General features: G+C 42.0%; 1 protein-coding gene across 2 annotated transcripts in view; it reads right to left on the bottom strand.

Annotated features, from left to right (window-relative positions):
* The window catches only part of FBXL7 (F-box and leucine rich repeat protein 7), a 182,678-nt gene that overhangs the window by 61,130 nt on the left and 108,688 nt on the right, over positions 1–12,860 (bottom strand). Inside the window, exon 1 of one of the 2 annotated variants that reach the window (XM_082753937.1) lies at positions 5,902–6,021. The exons of the other annotated variant lie outside the window; for it this stretch is intronic. The gene's annotated coding sequence lies outside the window, so the exon portion shown is untranslated. Of the gene's footprint in view, positions 1–5,901; positions 6,022–12,860 lie in introns of those variants that run through there. 2 annotated transcript variants of the gene reach the window in all.

Here is a 12,860-nt window from a genome sequence, read left to right as displayed (position 1 = left end):
TGTTTTCCTGAAGACTAGGATTTGCCTTACTCAAAGAGAGGTCAGATTTGGGTGCAAATGTCCCATGTCTCAGACAAATACCCTTAGTAATTGAGCTTCTGGCTACTTCAAAATCAGATAGTACCTCCACTTCTGCAGATGCACACGTTCTTATTAAAAAGTTTTGATTCCAACGAGTCAGCATTTTCCAAAGAAAAAAAAATCTCTCCTCAGAAACATTCTCACTGTCAATTGGCAAAATAGTGCCTTTGACATCCATCTTTGAAAATATTAGGCAACTTAAGTGCTTTGTACTCCCTTATTAAATTTCAAATGACTAAAGGGAATGGAAAAAGGAGAGCTCAGTCCAGCAACGCAGACACTCTCTTAGAATAAAGATGCTTGGGTTTACCTATGGCCATGCCTTTGTGCTAACCTCTAGGATCAAGCACTGTAGCTCTGCATCTAAATCTTGTATTTGTTAAGCTCATCCAGAAGGCAAGAGGCATTTCAGTGCAAACCATCTGCTCTCTTCCCTCTCCGGTTCCACAGTGTATCATCGACAAGTACTACTGAATTTTGAAAGCACGAGCAATTAAACATATACAATGTGCATGTAGGTAGTGTTTATTTTAAACATACATACATGCACACACAGTTTAAAAAAATCCCTAGAAAAACAGGAACAGGGGAACATGGATTCTAGCGGTATGAAACTGGATTACACAGATGCCTTTGAATTCATCAGCTGTCAATCTCTGCCACTACAGACAGGAGAGGGCAATGGGAACGCTATTTACAAGCAGCTTAACTCACTGCCTGCTATAAACAGAAGATCTGTGTCAATCACCTGACTTCTCTGTCAATCAGTATGTTCATGGAAGCTTTCTTACTCAGAGCTTAAGAAAAAAAGCACACAAAAATTAAAAATAAACAAACAAAACACAAATCCCTACTGCTTTATAACTCTGCAGGAATACCTGGGCCAAGCTTAAACACAACCCAAACTTCACAGAGAACTGAAGTTTTGAGCACATTGGAGAACTTCTTATTTAGGAGCAGATGTATTATGCACTTTGTGAAGCTTAAGAGAAGGCTGAGAACTCCCCACAAATTTCGCAACCAATGCCCAAAACTCCCCTAATCACTCCCATGCTCACCTAATACTACGTACGTCCATATTCTTCACCACAAACCCATTTTACTTCTCCATTTACTTCCATCCTACCTGCTAGAAGCTGCCACTTAAAATATATGGATAAACTCGTTTACTGAGTTTAAGCAGCGCTAAGTTGATAAACTCAACAGTGTAAACTCAGCAAACAATGTACATTCAGCTAACATGATTTAGCAAACTCTATGTACAGATAGGAAAGAGATACAACCATATTTCTACTCTCAGAGAAAAAAACACAGGATCTGACTTCTGTGGCCTTAACTTCTGTGATCTGCAAGATTTAACTACCACTTGTTTTATAACAAGCTATGCTAACAGCATATCTTGCTGCTTCTCAATCAACAGAAGAGCCTTTTTCCTTCCTCCCTCCCATAACAGACTTCTGATTAGAGAACAATTAATCCATCTCCCACTTCGCTTAAAGCTTGCATTTAACATGCTATAGTTACATAACACTGTTAACTAACTTAATAAATACGCCAACATCTCCTGCCCTCGTTGACTAGGATCCCTAACACCTCCTGCAAGCAAGCAACACCTGCTGTAACTCGCCACGACTTCAATACCAATCCACAGCATTGAGCACCTCACAGGCCTGGGCCTTTCGAGGAGCTCAACAAGTCTGCAGATATAATGGAGTTAGTGAGGAATGCTGTTTCCATGGAGCAAAGAAAGTTTTTCCTTGGATGAAAACCGCTCAGAGCTGTTCATTAAAAGTTTTTTGCCTTCTAAGGGTTATCTTGCATCTACTTCTCTTCATGCACACAATGGGGTAAGTAGCACCACTGGCAGCGTATGCCAAGGAGGACAGGGTATTTTCTCCACCCATGAGAGGTGGGCAGAAGACCCTGTGAGGGTTTAGGAATGGAAAGGGCACATCCAGCAGCAGTGAAAAACTACACACAGCTTTTCTACATAAGAGCACACACTGCTGCAAATTGTAGTCCCATAAAATACACACTTTACTGTTATCTAAGGTCAAATAGTCATGAAAAAAGTGGATGATTAAACCACGTGCATTTTCCAAAGTGATTCCGTCTCAGGGAATGCGGCAGCGTAACCGAATATCATGCCCACAAAATAATCAGATGTGGTGGGCTAGTGGTCAAGGTTTTTTTGTTTGTTTGGTTTGGTTTTTGAGAAAGGAGTGACAGAAGAAGCGAAAGAGAAGTGGGATCCTGCAACAGACTTTGGGGAAGATTAGAGGGAAAGGACAATAGTCTGGGGAGAACAGAAGGACCGCTTTGTCTGATGCTTTGCCAAGCCTGCATTAAATAACAAAACAAAGTGCTAAATGAATTTGTTAAAATGGCAACAAGTCTCTCCTGGTGTGATGAAAGATAAGGCTACGTGAAGCACCACTACTCTATTTGAACACCAGTTTCTGCTACCTGAGCTAAAACCACAAAGCCTGGCTGCTGGAAGCCTGCTCGGTCAGGATCTGCCTCTCCACCACCAGCTACCCCACAGCAGCCTGGAAGCGCTGGGAGTTCAGCCCAGCAATTTTCAAGTCTTTTTGGAGGACCACTGCTTTCTAAAGCCACCAACGATTATCTGCAGCAGTTTCAGTCTGCAAACCAAAAATGCCCAGCTGGCTAGAGAAATCAAGCTACACCTTACTAATTTGAAGATCACATTTTTCGGGAGAGCTCTTAATATCTTCTGATCCCACTCAAAAACACCAAGCAAATAGAAAAAACTCCTTCACTGGAAGTCTCCTCTGCCCTCTTAAGCTATCCCCAGCCGTACCCAGCCCCGAGTTGGGTATTTACGTTGTTATATGGCACCTCTTCTCAGTGCAGTAGGTAAACACAGAGGCTCTGCCCCCAGAGAATTTCTCCTATTTAAGCCAAGATGCGATGAAGAAAGATGGGGACGACTAACTGGAAACACTGCATTGGAGCTATGTGGTTAAGGGATGGTGTAAAGTGACACCACAGATGCATGGGGAGGTGGCCAACTGGTATCTAGCAAGATGCCACTTTACACAACACCCCATGAGACACTAGATTCAAATGATGACTGTCAACTTGAGAACAGCACCTAAGGAAGGATTTCTACATGCAACTGCTTCCCATGATCTTCAGCATATGGTTATTGACAAAGAGACTCTTTTTTTCCCTTCCTATAGTACACACTTCTGATTATGTTTGTCTTCTCTCCTAAAGCAGAATTTTCCATGGAAAAAAGAATCTTGCAATGAGAAAGTGTTACATGCTCAAAGCAGCACCTCCCTCCTCTCCTATGAGCATTACAGGACAGCTTGTACTTATCTCAGTCACCAGCATACGCATGCAGCTCAAATCAAGGCTGCGAGGAACTTGGCAGCGTTTGTCTTCGCAGGCTGGCCACTCCCAGGATTTTCTTGCATCCTGACCACAATTACAACACAGAAGCAGAAGCCAGAAATACCTAGTTTTGTTTGACTCGAGTCACAGCAATATGAAAAAACACAAATTTGTACAGATAAGGTGGAAACTGAACTAGCCACTTAATTTCCCAGAGCTTGACTGAAGTACAGATCCCGTATAAACAGTTTGGAGAAACTGGGATTTTCTTTTCCTAGGACAAACTTCAGGTTAGGACTGGAGACGACACTGATGTTTGTATTCAGTTCCTGATACACAGTTCCTTTCAAGTACAAGGAGAGACAAAAACATCCACTACTACTGCATTTAAGTAAGTACACCAGAATTGGGGTCTTTGCTCTTTATAGCCTATGAAATAAAACTATATATATATAAATATATATATATGTATATAACAGGATTTTATTTTCTACCATCTAAGGAAGATAATTACAGGATTTCAGTTTTAACACTTTCAAACTTCCAGTGCTGTTTGTGTGACCTTCAAGACTCCAGCTACCTTAGAAATGCAAAAAGAAAAAAAAAAGTGAAATTGCATTCAGCATTTTACAGAACTGCTGCTATCACAGGTCACTAATGGCTCTTAAAAACCTTCCAAAAGCGCAGAGATGCTGGGAAAACGCTTAAAAAAAAAACTGGCCCCAAAATAAAAACAACAATACTTGATTAAGACTAAAACAGTGCAGTGGTTTCAATGTCTGTTACTTGCACACAAAAGTCCAGGGAATTATAAACTGAGCTAGGAAGGGAATATGACAGGACAAGAAGAGGCATAAACCCAACAGCTCCTACCCTAAACTGTCCATATATATATAAAAAGAGAGAAAGTGCTTTAAGGCAGAAGTGTGTTTGTGAATTTTGGCTGCAACTTTTGCTGCAGCACACAGACAGTTGGGGATCTGCCATCACAAATACAGCACACAGTTTGCCAACAGCATACCAAACATTAGTGGTCTCTAACATAACTACAGGTTTTGCTCACGATAGCACTGCCAAATGACAGCAGGGTTTTTGTTCGACTGCTTGCTGCACTTTCTCACTGCGGAACAACTGCTTGTCTAGCGATTTGAAACTATCCATCAATAAGCATGTTTTGTTACATGCATACATACAGTGAAGCCATGAGGTTTTTCAGTCATTAGTGCTCAGCTCCGGAGCCTTTAAACACAAATGTTTATCAAAACACTTACTGCGTGAACGGTGGAAAGAAAATGCTGCTTTCTCACAACAGAGACTAAGCAACCCAAAACTGGAGAAGATTTCCACGGCAATACTCAAAGTACACAGCAGCTCTTCAAGTTTGTTGGCTTCCTTTGATTGTCATTTTACAAGCAATAACTCTCAGTTTAAGCATGGTCTTTTTGTTTCAGCGTGGTCAACCCTCACAGGATCGCTTACAAACTCTCAAAGGTAAAAACTGTTTGGGCGTTCCCGTTGGTGTAAGAAGAACAAAATACTACACTGTTCTGGCTCAGGACTATATCAAAGTTCAAGTGAAAGCACTTCAAGTTCTCCAGTAAAGCACACAGAGCAAAAAGTCAGGTGCCTTCTTTAGTCAGCTAAACCACGTTGAATTCCCACTGGCACAAGAGCATGTTATGGCCAACGTGTCTTGTTGTGGAGGCAGCATCAGTCACAAATTCTAAGCAGTCTCCTGGTAAATGCTATTAAAGGAAACTAAAGGCCAGCTCAGCACTACTTCTGGCAAGGTTCATTAGTCCACACACACAAAAAATAAATAAATTATGCAAACAGAGATATTAATGTCTTGTCTTTGTCAGTCTAACAGAGTAGAAAGTTCCCACATCTGTCTTCTCCTCCTCCAAGTGGAGCCACATCCCGCAGTATGGAGGTGGCCCTAGAAGCTGTCGTGCCACAGATGCCACCTCTCCACTACTCAAGCCTGTCATAGGGCCCCTCTGAAACAGACTGGGGGGAGGAAGGAGAGTATAAGTCTGACAGCAAATGACAAAATAGGGTCCAGCCACTCTTTTCAGAGCTTTGCAGACCCATCAAAAGTTATATGACATTTGAGGTATTTTGTTAGATCATTACTTTTCAGGAGTGGATTTTCCTAGAAGTGGCTTCATACACTAGCAGACTAGAATGTGTCTCCCAGAAAGGACTATTATGTACTACATGTTATACCTCAGCAAGTCCCTAAGTATTTTCTTACTGCGGTATGCTGCTCCTACCAAGTGTCTGAAGCCTCCTCAGTCAGACAGGGGAGCACACGCCCAAGGTCTGGTTGCTCCTGCACTAGGATTTAAAGATTCTAAAAATCTAAGCCTGAAAAAATAATAATAATAACAACAATGAAAGTTGCCAGTGCTACACTAGTCATAACATCAGCTCACAGTCAGAAATCTACCCTACCTGACTTTGCAGTTGTATCGTGGAGTACATTCTCTAGGCATCGGTAAAAGACAGCGAAATGAAAACGCAAACTGGAGAAGCCATTTCCAGAACAAACTCTTCATAGCTCTCTCCCGCTTGCAGCTAAGCCAACCTTCTATCTAGAGGAAAGACCTTTGTGATTTTTTCCTGCTTTATTATTAGGCTGGAAACAATAGCCTTTTTGTTCTACGGCAAGAATACAGGAGCCGAAGCCCAGCGCACAATTGTGTGATCATCGCGCAGCCCCGTGTCCCAACCTTTCTGAAACCCTGCAGGCACAAAGCTAACCAGCTGACTAGTGAGAAGATAAAGGAGGGTCCAAGGGAAACAATGAACAAAATTGTCACTTTGAACAATGCAGAAGGCCACTTCAGTATTCCCACAACCTCTTGCCAATTTTTCTTTCCTTGTGTGATTTCCTCCATCAAACAACAGCTGTCAGTTTTGACTGCTTACATGATTAATTATTCTTACTGCAAATATTCGCAGGAGAAATGAGAACACTGACCTAAAGCCGGAATGTTTGACACTTACATTTTTAATATTTATCCTCACTTTATGTGGTTGAATATGAAGGAGGCTCTGAGACATGGAGCAGTTTACTCCCCAGGTTGCAAAACGCAGCCCCTGCCCTGCTTGGCACCTCCGAGGTAGGTTCAGCTTACAATGGCCAGCGTCCAGCTCACCTAGTCACTGCAAAGCATACCCACATAACAAAATTACTTCACAAGCCAAGGCAGAAGTATCATTCCAGAGACAGAGAGACTTTTCTAGAAGTGTTTCTGGCTGGTTAGGATCTAATTAGAGCCTGCTGGGTGTGCAGCAGCAGTCACTGTGCAGATTTTCAGCTGGTTGACGGCTGTGTCTGCTCTCTGCAGCACTCCAGGGACTGATGGCATCAAAGGCTTTCAGTTAGCTGCTTCACACAGCCATACTGCCAGATATCACGATAATAGGCTGTGCCTGAATTGTGTGTTTCCAGTAGGTCTGAGTCTCTCAAACAGCTATGAATTTTTTATGTTGTTTGTTCGTAAGAGCAAATTGTCCCACCTTGGAGAAAGAAAAAAAAACTATCAAGGGAGAACTAGATTGCCTTCACCTCAGAGAACTTTTCAGTTCTGCATCTAATAGACCAAATGTAATGGCAGGGCTGCAAAGTGCTTCTGGAAGTCCTTCACATCCACTTTGTAGAAGTACACACAGAGCTTAGTGGTGAAGTTATGCACAATTATAACCTTCTGCTGAAAAATGCATGTGCTACGTACTGCTAGGTGAAGAGATGGTCCTTTCAGGCATGATCTGTTTTGCACATGGTGGCCAATCAGTTTAAGCACATTATGTTCAGGAAAGCCACACAGATTACATAGCCAGCAACAACCCCAAATAAAAAGAGAACCACAGAATGGCTGGGGTGGGAAGAGACCCCCGGAGATCATCTCGTCCAACCCCGCTGCTCAAGCAGGGTCCCCTAGAGCACGTTATCCAGGATCGTGTCCAGATGGCTTTTGACTATCTCCAGGAAAGGAGACTCCACGAACTCTGTGCAACTCCTTCCAGTGCTCAGCCACCCTCACAGTCAAGAAGCTTCTCCTCATGTTCAGACAGAGCTTCCTGTGCTGCAGTTTGTGCCCGTTGCTTCTTGTGCTATCGCTGGGCACCAGTGAGAAGAGTCTGGCCCCATCCTCTAGACAACCTCCCTTCAGGAACTTACAGACGGATCAGATCCCTCCTGAGCCTCCTCTTCTCTAGACAGAACAGGTACAGCTCGCCCAGTCTTTCCTCATCTGACCGATGTCCTTAATCATTTGAGCAGCCCTCTGCTGGACTCGCTCCAGGAGCTCCGTGTCCCCCTTGTACTGGGGGGCCCAGCACTGGACCCAGCACTCCAGGTGAGGCCTCCCCAGCGCTGGGCAGAGGGGCAGGATCACCTCCCTGCACCTGCTGGCACCACTTGGCCTCACACAGCCAGGATACCCTTGGCCTTCTTGGCCACGAGGACACAGTGCTGGCTCGTGGTTAACCTGCTGTCCACCAGGACAACAGGACCCCCTTTCCTTCTCCACAGAGCTGCACTCCAGCAGGTCAGCCCCCAGCCCGTACCGGTGCATGGGGCTATTTCTCCCCAGGTGCAGCACCCTGCACTTGCCTCTGTTGAATTGCAAGATGTTCTCCTCTGCCCATTTCCCCAGCCTGTCAAGACTCGTACTGCTATAACTTGACAGCTCAGGTACTTGTGATCCAAGTTTGTCTCTTTATTCATGTGCTGAGGAGGAGAAAACTCATCCTAAATTCACAGAATCACAGAATCATAGAATATCCCGAGTTGGAAGGGGCCCACACGAATCACTGAGTCCAACTCCTGGCTCCACACAGGACCACCCAAAAATCAGACCATGTGTCTGAGAGCGTTGTCCAAACACTTCTTGAACTCTAGCAGGCTCGGTGCCGTGACCACTGCCCTGGGGAGCCTGTCCCATTGCCTAAGCACCCCCTTGGTAAAGAAATTTTCCTAATACCCAGCCTGAAAGTCAGTACAGTTCTATAATAGACACCATTCAGTCTCAGACTGATTATTTTTCTTTGAACTCTATGCTTTGGTCACTCTCTCTCTCAAAAACAAAAACAAAAAAAAAAAGGAACAAAAACTTGAACTAGTTTTTTCTTCACACCTGACTTCTTTCCATTGTCCAATGTAGTAACCCTGCTATACAAGAGCCTCGTGGAACATTTACCTCTTGTATTGCTGATGTTCAGCTACTAAATAATATCTCATTTAAAATGCACTACTGGTGGTACACAAACCACGTACCAGTAGCATGCAAGCATCTTTTAAGCAGCATTAAAGCATCCCTGTTCTTAAGGTGAAAAATCTCCTTCCAGGCACTGAGGTAAAAATAAACACTCTGTATTTGGGAAAAGCCCCTCCACTTGCTTCACACCATAAGTACATGATAAATGTTCTGCGATTCATTTACTTGACTAAAAGTAGACTTGATCTGCATAGCAAAACCAAAGTAAAATAACAGAACATAAGCTTGATAAAGAAAAATATTTAACGTATTTCATTTTTTTAACATAATACGATATAGCAATGTATTTTAATGTTAAAATAATAGATACTATAATTTTATATCAACATGATAATTATGGAAATTGCAAAATGCTTTTGATTTCAAACGTAACATCCATTTATTTTCTAAGCAACACACATTTAAGGAATTAACAGCATTACATTAGACATTACACACCACACCTTAGACATTGGGATGCACGTGAAAAAACAAGAGCACGTGTTAAAACTACATGCAAAATGGTCAGTCCAGAAAGAATTTCAGGTGACCAGTTTCCAAAAATGACACAACTCTTAAAAATCGTGTAAAGTCACATTACAGTAAAATTATTACTTTAAAATTATTTTAGAAATTTATTTATAAAGGCAGGAAGTAGCAGGAGTCACTACAAGGAAATCTACAACCAAAAGGCAGGATCTTTGGAGAGGCTGTGCTAATCACTAAGAAAACTATATGTAACTGTGGGTATTTTTGTTTCACCTCCTCACCTTCACCATCCAAAATAAAAATCATTTGGGGAAACACCCTACCACTTATATTACACAACACCCGCCACAACAGGGCTCCCAGTACGTTTGCTGCTTTCAGGTCCTGTGAAAGTAAGTGCTGCAGTAAGAAACGGATGAAAGAAAGCATTTCTTCAGATAGCTGAAAGTTAACTTGGCAAAATGGTTACTTATTCCTTACGCAGTGTTCCCTCTAATGACACAGGGCAGAATTTATGACCCTGAGGAACAGTTATAGGGATCTCACTAGAAAATGAACTCAAAACACTGGAACATCCTTTTTCTCAAATATTAGAGTACCTTTTCCTTAGAGTGATGACTTTTGTAATACAGTCCTTGGCAAGAAAAGTAACTGGAGAGCAAACAACATTTTTTATAAGTACTTGATGCAGTAAGATGTCCTAAGAAACATCTGCACAGCTTCCCCTATCAGCCCACTCTGTAAGAATTAATATTGCAATTAAACTTTACACAGACTAATGTTATGAAGTTCAGTTATAGTTATGCACACCTGAATGCTACATGCAAAATAAAAGCAATTCTCAAACTCAAAGAACACAACTGGATGCCTGCTGGTTCTCAGCCTCTCAACTATTTGTTGTCATGAAACTCATAACAGTCACTGAATGAAAGGCTTTTCATTATCAGATCATCCTTTTTGAAATCCAGAGTGCAAAAAATATGCTGGAAACACTCCCTCTTGCTTAATTTTAAATGACTCCGGTATTTGAGTTTCTACATTTTACACAGGCAATTGTTTTTACCAATAAGCTCCAGGACTCAGCAGCTGCCTTTTGCCCTCAGGTAACATTTTCTTGGTACTGTTTTGCATGGGCATCGTCTCACTCTAGTATTGTTCATATCACTCGTGCATTAGTGGCCCTGCGAAGTCTTTGCTTATCGTGACAGAACATCATGCCAAATTTTGTCTGATTTGGTCAGGTAATCATTACCTCCATAAAGCATAGCAAATGGCAGCTTTGTGAAGACAGAGCACAAGGAATAGATTGCAAGGACAGAAGCTACAGATAGGAAAAAAAAAAAAAAAAAAACAAAAACAACTTATCTGCCTGCTGATGCATTTTTCCCATTTACACTGAGAAGGCAGAGAACTGATTATTTTGGGATAAAGTCCTAAAGACACTGGCACAAGGAAGTCTACTGAGAAATAAGAATGCTAGCCATAACAACTTATATATCACAACAGCTGAAGGCGAGAGGATGACTTCATTGCCTAAGAAAAATAAGCTCATTGTCATTTACTCCTTGGCAGTGAAACTAGAGCTAGCAGTACCTTGCTTGCATGGACACTGGTGACAGTCGGGGAAGTTTAATAAAGACACTTTTTCCTCACTCATTCACTCTCTACTAAATTTTAACCCTTCTATAAAAGCATAGCCTGATCCTCACCATCACAACTATCTATACAGATGGGCACAAGCTACTGGAAATGGCTGCAGGACAGCTACGGCACCAAGGCACGATGCATCACTGGAAGCTCTGCAGCTGAAGCATTCAAAAGGGAAACAGGGAACAAAATAAAAGAACTCAGTACACATGTCAGGAAGGCATGGCAAAACAGCCCAAAGCTAATTGAAGTGTTTATGCTGCGCTTCTAGAGATGTAAGTGACAGGAAGCAGCAGCAGGTCACACAAATCGAACACTGAGCCTAAGGATGCCAGTTTGCAGCCCTTCGCTACAGAGGTTTCAGGCACTTATTTTAAGTAAGTATTTTAGCAAAGTCCAAAGGCACTATGTAATTGTATACGATGACAATGAAAGCCACAGTCTTTGTACAAAGATTAAGTCAGTTTAACTGCTGCTTGCTACAGAAGAAACTTGAATTCCTAGAAGTTTGATGACTTCCTAAATCCTACTGTACAGTCAAATGTCAACCACTTAAGAAAGCTGGATTGGCTTCCTCATTTCAGTGTAACTTCATGTTTCATGCTCATGTGCATGGATGACAAAAAGTTTTACTAATAACCAAAAGTTGAATGGTAAGGAAGACGACAGATGAAACAACTGGAGTATGTTAAATGTGATCTTTCACTTCGGGATCATCTTCTTCCCATCTGACTACCTCTGGGTTACAAACAGTAGTCCTTTTATTAGGTTACACTGCTAGATATGTGCTGTAAAGTATTTGTAGTACTTGTGATATTAGCTTGTGCTGATACCAGAGGATACACAGTCATCCTCAAAATAGCGTAAAGTAATTCTGACAATTCATGACATACATTTAATTGTACTATCAGATTGCAAGGGGTTTCTCCCAGGCTCATCAGCCTGAGATTTAGTGGTCTGACTGTTCTGCACTGGATCCCTCGGCACACCAGCTGTAGCACTTACCACTGCAGCCTAATAGACAAAGCAATAGGAGAGAGTTGGCAGGCAAAAACAAGAATGTGATTTTATGGGCTAGCATATACCCACAAAACCAGTGGTGGAACACAAGCCCAATCAATATAGGGCCGTGGGGACCCCTGTTTATGTAACGTGAAGCCAGAACACATTAAACTCTCAAGTTCTTTCCAGTGTTAGAGGTTTGCAGCATGCGTTGTACAGACCTTGGAACGATAGCTGGTTTACTTTGCCAGCAAAAACATTACAGATGGAACTGTCAAGTCTCCTTGTTTAGTGGCGCCTGCTTTTCTAACACGTGACTCTTTTAAATAACAACCGTCACTCATCGAACAAGCTCAATGTCTTTTCCAGCACCTGCAAAAAATGTTTTGAGGACAAAGAAAGGACTTCAAAAACTGACAATCTACAAACTTCCCTTCAAAAAGCCATTCTAGACTGTTTTAAACTTCATGCTTTTCACTAGCGTGTTTCTGGTTTTATTGCTGGTGTATAGAACTGTATCTGCAATTACTTAGCACACATTGTGCCATTTCTTTGTTTTTCCACAGTAAGCAAATAATGGGCATGTGCTAGATGATGTGATCATTCTAGAGATGTCAGGTATGTGTATGGTGCAAAAATGGCTACAACAAGCTCGTCTCCTGTCCTAGAAATCCTGTCCATAATTTATTTACTCATACAACTCAAGATTCAGAGAAGGCTTAAGGGTATTCGCACTTCTGTCAATGGGAGTAGAGGAAAACCATCACAAACAGTATTTGAAAGCCAGCCTTGGAAGCAGAACATCATGAAATTTCACTGGGATCAAATCCTAAAACCAGATGCTGAAAATGAGTTCAAAGTTGGAACTCAGAGTCTGGCTCCTGCTGCTTTCCTCACTTGTCCTTAGTGCTACACCTCGTGCTACACCTTACCTGAGACTTCACAGAGAACTGACGACTAAAAAATAATTAGTATAAGTTATAAAGCAGTCTTTTTGTTTAAATATATTAC

The sequence above is a fragment of the Aythya marila genome (genome assembly GCF_965140915.1).
Source record: "Aythya marila genome assembly, chromosome: 2".
Taxonomy (NCBI): Eukaryota; Metazoa; Chordata; class Aves; order Anseriformes; family Anatidae; genus Aythya; species Aythya marila.
This window is presented reverse-complemented; position numbering and strand designations above follow the sequence as displayed.